Source organism: Habropoda laboriosa, unplaced genomic scaffold, assembly GCF_001263275.1.
Source record: "Habropoda laboriosa isolate 0110345459 unplaced genomic scaffold, ASM126327v1 scaffold28, whole genome shotgun sequence".
Taxonomy (NCBI): Eukaryota; Metazoa; Arthropoda; class Insecta; order Hymenoptera; family Apidae; genus Habropoda; species Habropoda laboriosa.
Window position 1 is genome coordinate 554,306 of NW_017100174.1, and position 8,621 is coordinate 562,926.

Sequence of the window (8,621 nt, forward strand, 5' to 3'; positions counted from 1 at the left end):
AGCCATTTGAATTCCGTCGCAATTAATCGACGATACCAATTCGACGCCGTCTATTACCGTTTCATTTGCCTGGTGATTTTCATTTTTCCATTAAATATTCATCGATCGGTATTTTTCTGTATCTAGTTCGACGAGGAAAAAGTCGAAGCGAGGTGTGTCATCTTTACGAAAAAAGATGTCGCGTTTGTTTTTGTGAAATGTCGCGCGTCACTAAAAGTGCGCAAGCAACGAAACGTCGAAAATATCCGCAATTATGTTTGCCCAAATATAAATCAATTGAAATTGACAGAATGGAAAACATGGTGAAAATAAAAATTTTTGAAAAAGGGAACAAGTAAGCTTCCAATTAAAAATTTCCCCTATCGAACGTCACTTTTCTTTACGAACAAAACTCAGCCGTATTTTTATTCAAACATGCGCTAATTATCAGAAGGAAAAAAAAATGAGAAATGATATAATATGTAACACACCTCTTGCCGTATAAAACACCGAGTCACTCGTGGCACAGATTATAGTCAAGGTATGGTAATACGTACTAGGTTATACTTGCAATAAACTTTAATTTTAACCTCAACTTTTATTGTAGATTCCACTTTAAATACAAATTACGTGTAACCTTCTAACTTTTCTAATGCAATAACTAAAACACTAAACGATTAATGTCACCATGTACATATCTACCACGAGAAAAGATAAATGATAAAATATCAAAATTGAGGAAGACAAATAAAAACTTGCGGTAAAACAATTTTCACATCGAATAAATTCTCCCATTTCTCCTTCTTGAAAGAAAAAAGGAAACGAAGAAGTCAAACATCAACCTCAACTTTTACTGTAGATTCCACTTCAAACACAAATTACGTACAACCTCCAAACTTTTCCAACGCAGTAACTAAAACACTAAACAATTAATATCACCGCACACATCTACCAAAGAATGAATAAAATATCAAAAGTAAAAACTTCCAGCAAAAAATTTTGCAAATAAAATAAATTCAAAAAAAAAGAAAAAGGAAACAGAAAGAAGTGCAACAAAACAGTCTAAAAATATTCAACCGCCTTTCCGTACAAACGCTCATTCGACAGTACTCTCACGTCGCACGGAAGGAGCGTAGTTCGTTCAAAGAGCAGAGAGAAAAAATCGAATCTAATAATCTAGAACGCGAGAAAAAAAAGACAGGGGAAGGGAAAAGGTAGAGGAGAGACCCAATTAAAAACGTTGCGTGTCGCGCGGAACTTTTGCGTTTCCCTGGCTGCCCGGCGTGGTCTTCCCCCACCTTGGCGAAGCTTTTTCCTCGATCGGGGCGCGCACCGATGGAGAAATGCCGCCTCGCGGTTTTGCCCGTCAGTCGAGAATGGCGTAAGCTTCCGACCGGACTGCCTTTCCGATCGTTGCCCACGCTTCATAACGCTTCTATCCTTTCGGCGGTACACGCGGGTCCGTGCCGCGAACCGCGTACTCACGCGCGCGCCTCGCTACTCCTACCTCTCTTACGATTTCATTCTTTCGTTTCCGTTCGCTCATTGATAATCGCGCTATTCGCCAAACGAAGTTTCGGTCCGTGCTCGATCTCGTCAAGTGCCTCCCTTTCTGCATTCTACGAAAAATTTGAAAACGAAATATACACACACATATATAGCGTAAGAAACGAAAATTGAAAATTTGTAACATTTGTGAGTGCCTGTGCTTAACCAAACTTCTGTACAGTTCTTAACGCGAAAGATTTTCGTGCGACTCCGATACGATCTACAAAAGTCTTATAAATCTCGTGACTAGATCAACTGTCCAACGACTCGGAGTGAATTGTTCTATTCAGTTATTCGAAGAGACGGATGTGAGTCGAGTGACCACGAACCGGTTAAAATTGAACGCAAGGTCAGCCGTTGCTTCGAAAGATATTCTTTTTCTTTTTCTTCTTCTCTCTTTTTCTCTCTCTCTCTCTGTCTGTTGAAACGGTCGTCGAACTTCGGGTGTTCCATGGGTGTCATTATTTCCATATGAAAGAACGTCTGTTAGATAGAGATCGACAGGATCACCGCGACAACGTCGGAGGAACGTTGAAAATCGCCGCTCTGGGATCTAGAGACCGAAGAGGAAGGTGGCCTGGAGGAACGTGGTGTTTCGAAAGTCGTCGGTGATTTCGTTTGCCGCCTCTCGACACCTTGAATCTACTAGGCGAAGGTGGTCGATCGCTGCGAAGGATTTCTCGCAACCTTGACCCACTGGGATCAATTCGCTTTTATGATTACAAGGCGTGCCATATGAACAATGCTGCTTCAACCGGAACCCTTGCACGTATTTCTGATCAATGGACAGAGAAGAGGGAACGGGAAGAAGTTTGTTTTTTTTTTTATCTGAACGGTGAATGGTGAACGTTGTGAAGAATCGTTCCTGTTTTCGTTTTCATTGTTCTACCAAAGTGTGCTCGCGATTTTTCCATCGGTTCTCGAACGATGTTACTCTGTGACCGGTTGGACATGATGATTTCGGTGTTGGTCGATTGAACAAGATCGAGATTACGAAATATATGTAGGACTTTTCAGTGACGAAACGTGAAGACAGCTGATGAAACTTCTACTATGCGAAGACATGACTCCTGGTGCTCTTCAAGGTACTTCATTCTTAAATTATTCGTATATTTAGGTTTGTTATACAGTATTTACTGTTCGTCGTCTCTGCTTTCGATCTGTAAGTTGGTTAACTGGTCGACGAGGACGTTGACTTCTTCTTGGAGTACGTTTAACCCTAGTGCGGTCTTCGGGTCTTTTTTGACCCGTCTTTTTATTTTTTTAATAAATTTTGCTGTTTCCAAGATTACGTTTCCTTAACGGTATGTTAAAAGTGTGTTGTCTAGGTTCGTACAGTGTGCTGGTAACAAAATTTGTTACACATAAAGTCTTCTTTGACCCAATTGTCACATTAAGTCAAGAATGATTCAAAGACCTTGAACGCACCAAGGTTAATATTAGTTTCACATGAACAGTAATAAGAACATTCTTAGGATACACTTGTTGCCTGATGTATTCAAACTGTTAGATCATTAGTCTCTCGTGATTCACCTACCAGCTGAACTATACAAATTAGCACGTCTATTGTCTACTTAACCGCCTGCCTTGCGATTTCTTAATCGCTGTTAGCTGTTTTCATGTAGCGTTAAGTAAAAGATAATCCAAGTATTGCATAGAATTTGCAATTTACCAATCGTCGATCTTAAGTTGAAACTGAAATTGGGGTTAAAGTGCAGCGAAGTTGTCACATCGTTGCGGTAATTAATTTGCATTAACGCACCACGAGTGTACGACTCGTCGTTGCAAGGCAAAGGGGTTTTTCCTCGCAATTTTCTGACTCACAGACTATGCTAATTATCCAGATCGCCGGATTGTCAACCCTTTCGAATTCTAATTTCTCCCCTGAATTATAATTTCTCTGCCTGACACTTGAGCGATTAAACAGATTTACAGCGGCTTTAGTGAATCATCGCGTATGATAATCTCACCAATTTGTCAGGATCAATATCTCGGAGGGGCTGAGGGCACTAAAAAGAGTTCGTTGTGACGCGCGATCGATGAGAGAGAAACGTTACATCGCGAACTCCCGCCGGTTTCGTGTTAAAGCGACACGATACTCGGCCGATTAAACTCTCCCCACGTTTATCCCCATTTCTCTCGTGTAACGCCCGTTATCGTTACTCGTGATTCATAAATTCTGTCAAAACTATCGGCTATCACTTCTGACTGTAAAAAGAAGAAAAAGGAATTTCATCGATTAACATTCCTGTTAACTTAAAGGAAAAGAAAGTGAATCGTTGGAGGAATTATTCGGGGATGTTTCCGCGTAAGAGGTTCTCGAATCGGAGAATTTTTCGGGGCTCCCGATCGGAGAAAAGTTGAAAAACGACGGCGGATAATGGCCGAGGGATACGATAAACTCGAGTAAAAGTAGACGATCGTATAGACACGGTTGGCACTCAGCCAATCATGATATCATGAATGTATGCATCACGCGTACTTGCTGTGTTTCCCAAATGAGCTTCCGTCATACGGGGGGAATACTTTCGTTTCACAATGAAAACGGTAAAACGTTACGCGTTCGCCTATTATTCTTTCTCAACAGTTCGATCCTCTTCGCCGATTAACAATACCTCGTTGTTACTTAACTCGTTGGGTACCTCTGCGTATCTTCTAATCTGTGATTATGACGGATATCGTTCGTGTTTTATGGCAATGAATCGAGCTTGCAGCTCGAGTGTCATGGATATTACGTACCCATGTTTGTGCATTATGATATTGAAATATTAACGAAGAGAAAAAAGAGAAACTAAAAAAAAAAAAGACAATTTAACCCCGTGCGCTCACATTTTTCTCAATTCGATGTGCAAAATTTTCTGGTTTCTTTTACCGGGCGTATAGAGATAAGTTTCTCATTTATTTATAATTCAGCAACAGAATAGAAAGAATATCGCAATGTGGAAAGTGAAAGAAAATAATTCAACAAAATTGCAAAAAAGAAGACAATTTAACCCCATTACACTCACATTTTTCTCAACTTGATGCGCCAGAAATGATCAATTTTATTTATTCTTACCGAGCGTGTAGAAATAAGTTTCTCGTTTAAATTTTTGCCGTAGAATAGAAAGAGTAGCGCAATATGGAAAATGAAAGAAAATAATTTGAAAAAATTGCACTTTGTACAGTACTTGTACACGTGTAAAACACGGACACTCGCGTTAAGTTAGATCAAGTCAGGATTAATATTAATACCAAGAACGTCAAGAATAAGGGACCCAACACTCTCTACCAAAGACACATTAATATTCCTGTTACGTGCTCTATCACGCGGCGCAATGAACCAGTTAAAACGGCGAATCGTTTTAATCAACGCGAGTGTTTTCTTTTAATCGCTCCGAACGGAACGCATTATTCATACCGAGCTGTGCTCCACTAGTGTCGTAAACCAACCTTTCGTTAGACGATAACTTTAGAACAGTTACTCATCTTTCGCAGGGGAAAATGAATCATCCGATTTAACGCACGCGATCGAGATATCCCGCAGAATGTCGATTCTCCCTGTTGACCGTTCACAGTTTTCCCCGTGCACTCCTATCTTCTACTTTCTCCATTTCACCAGCCCTACGCGAATGGCTTTGAATGGTGTACCGAAATATCCGACGCCCTTCTGTCGTCCAACCTTTTCCTCTTCTTTTTGGACGAACGTGCGCGGAGAACGAAAAGCATCGAGCAAAAGGGTATGTTAACAGTCGAGATTGGCCGGAGACTGTTCGCCTTCGAGCCAGCAACTATTTCTGGGTCAATAGTTGCACAATCGAGCGATATTAACTCGGGATCATGGTCGTTCTGCTCGTATTAGTCATTTATGCGACTACTGGAAGATGATACACAGCGGTCAATTGCAACTTGCTTGTCTGGTACGCTCTGGAATTTGTTGTAACGGACACGGAGCTTTTTGGTACGTGATCTTGCACAGTTCTGTGGGATGTTAACCCTAGAGCGGTCTTCGTTTCGACTGTACACTTAAGACTTTTAGGTGAAAAAGGACCTAAGACCTTATGTGTAATCATTTTTCTTTCCAACGCGACATATGAACCTAGACGATAAACGTTTAAAATAATGTTAAGCGAAAATGACTAAAAATATAAAAAGGCGGTGGGTCAAAAAAGACCCGAAGACCGCTCTAGGGTTAAGGGCGAAAATGCGTGGACTCGTTCTGTACACGAGCAAACAGGTGGCGAATGCTAGTGTATTTCGTGTTCGACCTTTTTGCGCATTGATTTTGTACTCGATACTCTTTTTTTTTTTTTTTAATATAAGTATGTAATTGTAGGTTTTGTTTTTTATTTCGTTGGAGAATATGAATAATCTCGTGTCCGTTCGAGATCATTTGTAGACGCTGTTACAGTTAGGTGGTAGAGTTTATTCGAAATCAATGGAACTATTTAAGCGAAATTTGCCACTCCATTTTCCCCCATTTTTCACCGCTTCCTTTTCTATTTACTTCCCACCAGTGTTTATTTCGAAGACGGAAATCGTAAACTCGCTGACAGACCGTACTCTATGTTCCATCTATTTTTGAGAATAGTTTAGAGGATATTTTCGTACACACAGTACAATAATAAATAAAAGAGGTTGACTATAGTGTTAACAGAAAGGGCCTTGAGCTGTTGTTTTATTTCGTACAGACTGTAATTCGTTAAACTGAACACGTATCAAGTGTCAATACCAAATGTGCCCCCTTTTTCCCAAAAAACAAAATTATTCTGCTCGATCTTAAATGACAAATTAAAAAAAATTCGTCGAAATTCTGTCTTCGGGTCGTTTCTCACCCATTACATTCATATCTCTTCAAGAACTTCCGTAAATAAATAATTTGAAACACAATGTATCGTTTTTCTACAATAAACAACCTTGCAAATATCAAAACCTTGATATTACAAAAGATGCAACAACACATTTCTACATCTTCCAGATCCTCTGGTTACTCTATAAAGTTAAACGCGCGAATTTCTCGTACTCGGGTCACTTTTGACCCAGACTCCCGAAGTGTAGATAAAATCGAACGGAGGACCGCGGCAAGGTTAAGCGAAAGATAAGGGAATTCGTCGAAATTTTCATACGTCTCAATTGAAAACCACTCGAGAGAAGAAGTGATTAATTTTAGACGTGAGAACGTCTACCTCAGAAATCTCCGATGTTTGCCTGGAGCGTCACATTCGAAACCTCTCGACGTGAGATAAGATAGACACGAATCCGCGATATCAAACGAAATTCAAAGTTAACAAGAGGCCTGGAGTGTGTCGTGGAAAGGTAACAATAGCGTCGCTGGGTGCGAAAGGTGTGAATTATTAGCAGCCGGCCACGGAGGTGACAAATTCGTCGGTGACCTGGCCGGTGCGTGTGCGTTGTTCACGAGGGGTGAAAGGTGAATTTACGAGGATGCGGAAAAAGTGTGCGGTCGACGCGGAAAACGTGGAAATTATTAGTCACCGTTTTTGAAACGATAAAACGAGACTGGCGTTTACCGAGCATTACCGCGTGAAATTTCGTTATCTCGACTGTTTTATAACGGCCGATATTTCGCGCTATGATATATGCAGCGTCGTGAGATACCTTTGCTTCTTATCGTCGTCAAACATTTGCCACGGTGATGTGTCGCACAGAAATAATATAGTTTTTTTTTTTCTTCCTCTTCGGCGTTTTTCTTCTTATTTGTTTTAACGACTCTACCACTCTCCGAGCTCGACAAATATACTAGGGTTTCTAGTCAAGATTAAGAGAACTGTGGAACATTCTCTGGATACTTTTATTCGGTTTCTCGCCGATGCTAACGTAACTCGGTTTTGTCGTGAGATAATTGAGGAACAAGATGTGTAATTACGCGTTTCGTGTTTTATGGAAGATAGGAGAAAGATATTACGCGTGTATCAGATGTTTCAAAACTATTGCTGTGATGAAAAGATCAAGAAATTTAGAAAATTTTTGACGAGGGAAAAGTAACTTGCGAGTAATTTTTTCATAAATTTCATACTTTGTAATTATATATTGGTGTGAACCTTGAAAGGAAGCAAAACATTTTTTTTTACTTTTGAAATTTAATACTTTTTAACTACACACTGCTTAAAAATAATACAGAACAATCATTTTGGTAAAAAAATATAGTTTTCATTTTTCACCTTTTTTCTTCCACTCTGTATTTATTCCTTACATTTGTTTAATATTACAACAAAAAATGTCATATTTAAGTGTACGTCTACCACAACTTTTTAGTCTCTACTTAAATTCCATCACCCAAATAAAATTTACATACACATACCGACCAAATGTTTCAAATCACATTGCACTGAAAATTGCACAAAAGTTTCCAGAAAAAGAGTTAGCAATTTGAACAACTTTCCAACGAATTTTTTATCACTGAAATCAATCGAAGCGAGGTGAAGTGCTATTGATCTCCCACAACACGATTTTCAGTTCCACAAAAATATTAGCAGCAGATTCAATATTAACGGAAATTGGCAAGTGGTTCCAAACTTCTGACCGATAGTGCATATGCTTCTTTACCAAACTTTCACCAACTTCCGTACTACTTCGTTATTCCAACGTTTCTATTATCGATACACCTTAGTTACAAATCGACGATACCTATATCTACCCTTACGCATCACGTGATATCAGGGCGTAATTTTTTTCTCGGCGTCAGGACGCCCGGAACTGGGACACTGTACCGATTCGAGGCACGACGAGAGACCGCTAAAACACAGAACTTGCATTGATTTCCACGAGCGTATGCGAACTGAAACAATGTTGTGCATGTAAATTAACCCCACGACGACCTCCGTATCTCATGCAGACCGTGCATTTTTCACATGTCGTCAACGTTGGAAGAAGATAGGAGCACATGTGCAATCTTTTTTTTTTCTTCTTTCTTTATTCTTTCGTGTTCGGTTCAATTGTAATCCTATGCGTTTCCCCGATTGCTCATCTTCACGGGTGTCGTTACGTTTCACAATTTTCTCCGCTGTAGCCCTACCCATTTCCACTGGCGCGTTATCCTATGAGCAAAAGGGGCAATTGCACCAACGAGAGGGGCCCCAAGCCAATCTTTCATA

The 8,621-nt window shown here is 40.0% G+C and overlaps 1 protein-coding gene across 1 annotated transcript in view; it reads left to right on the top strand.

Moving 5' to 3' along the window:
• The first annotated feature begins 2,417 nt into the window (after positions 1-2,417).
• LOC108578783 (phospholipid-transporting ATPase ID) overlaps positions 2,418-8,621 on the top strand; it is a 41,439-nt gene continuing 35,235 nt past the window's right edge. Inside the window, exon 1 of the mRNA XM_017942178.1 lies at positions 2,418-2,612. The gene's annotated coding sequence lies outside the window, so the exon portion shown is untranslated. The remainder of the gene's footprint in view (positions 2,613-8,621) is intronic.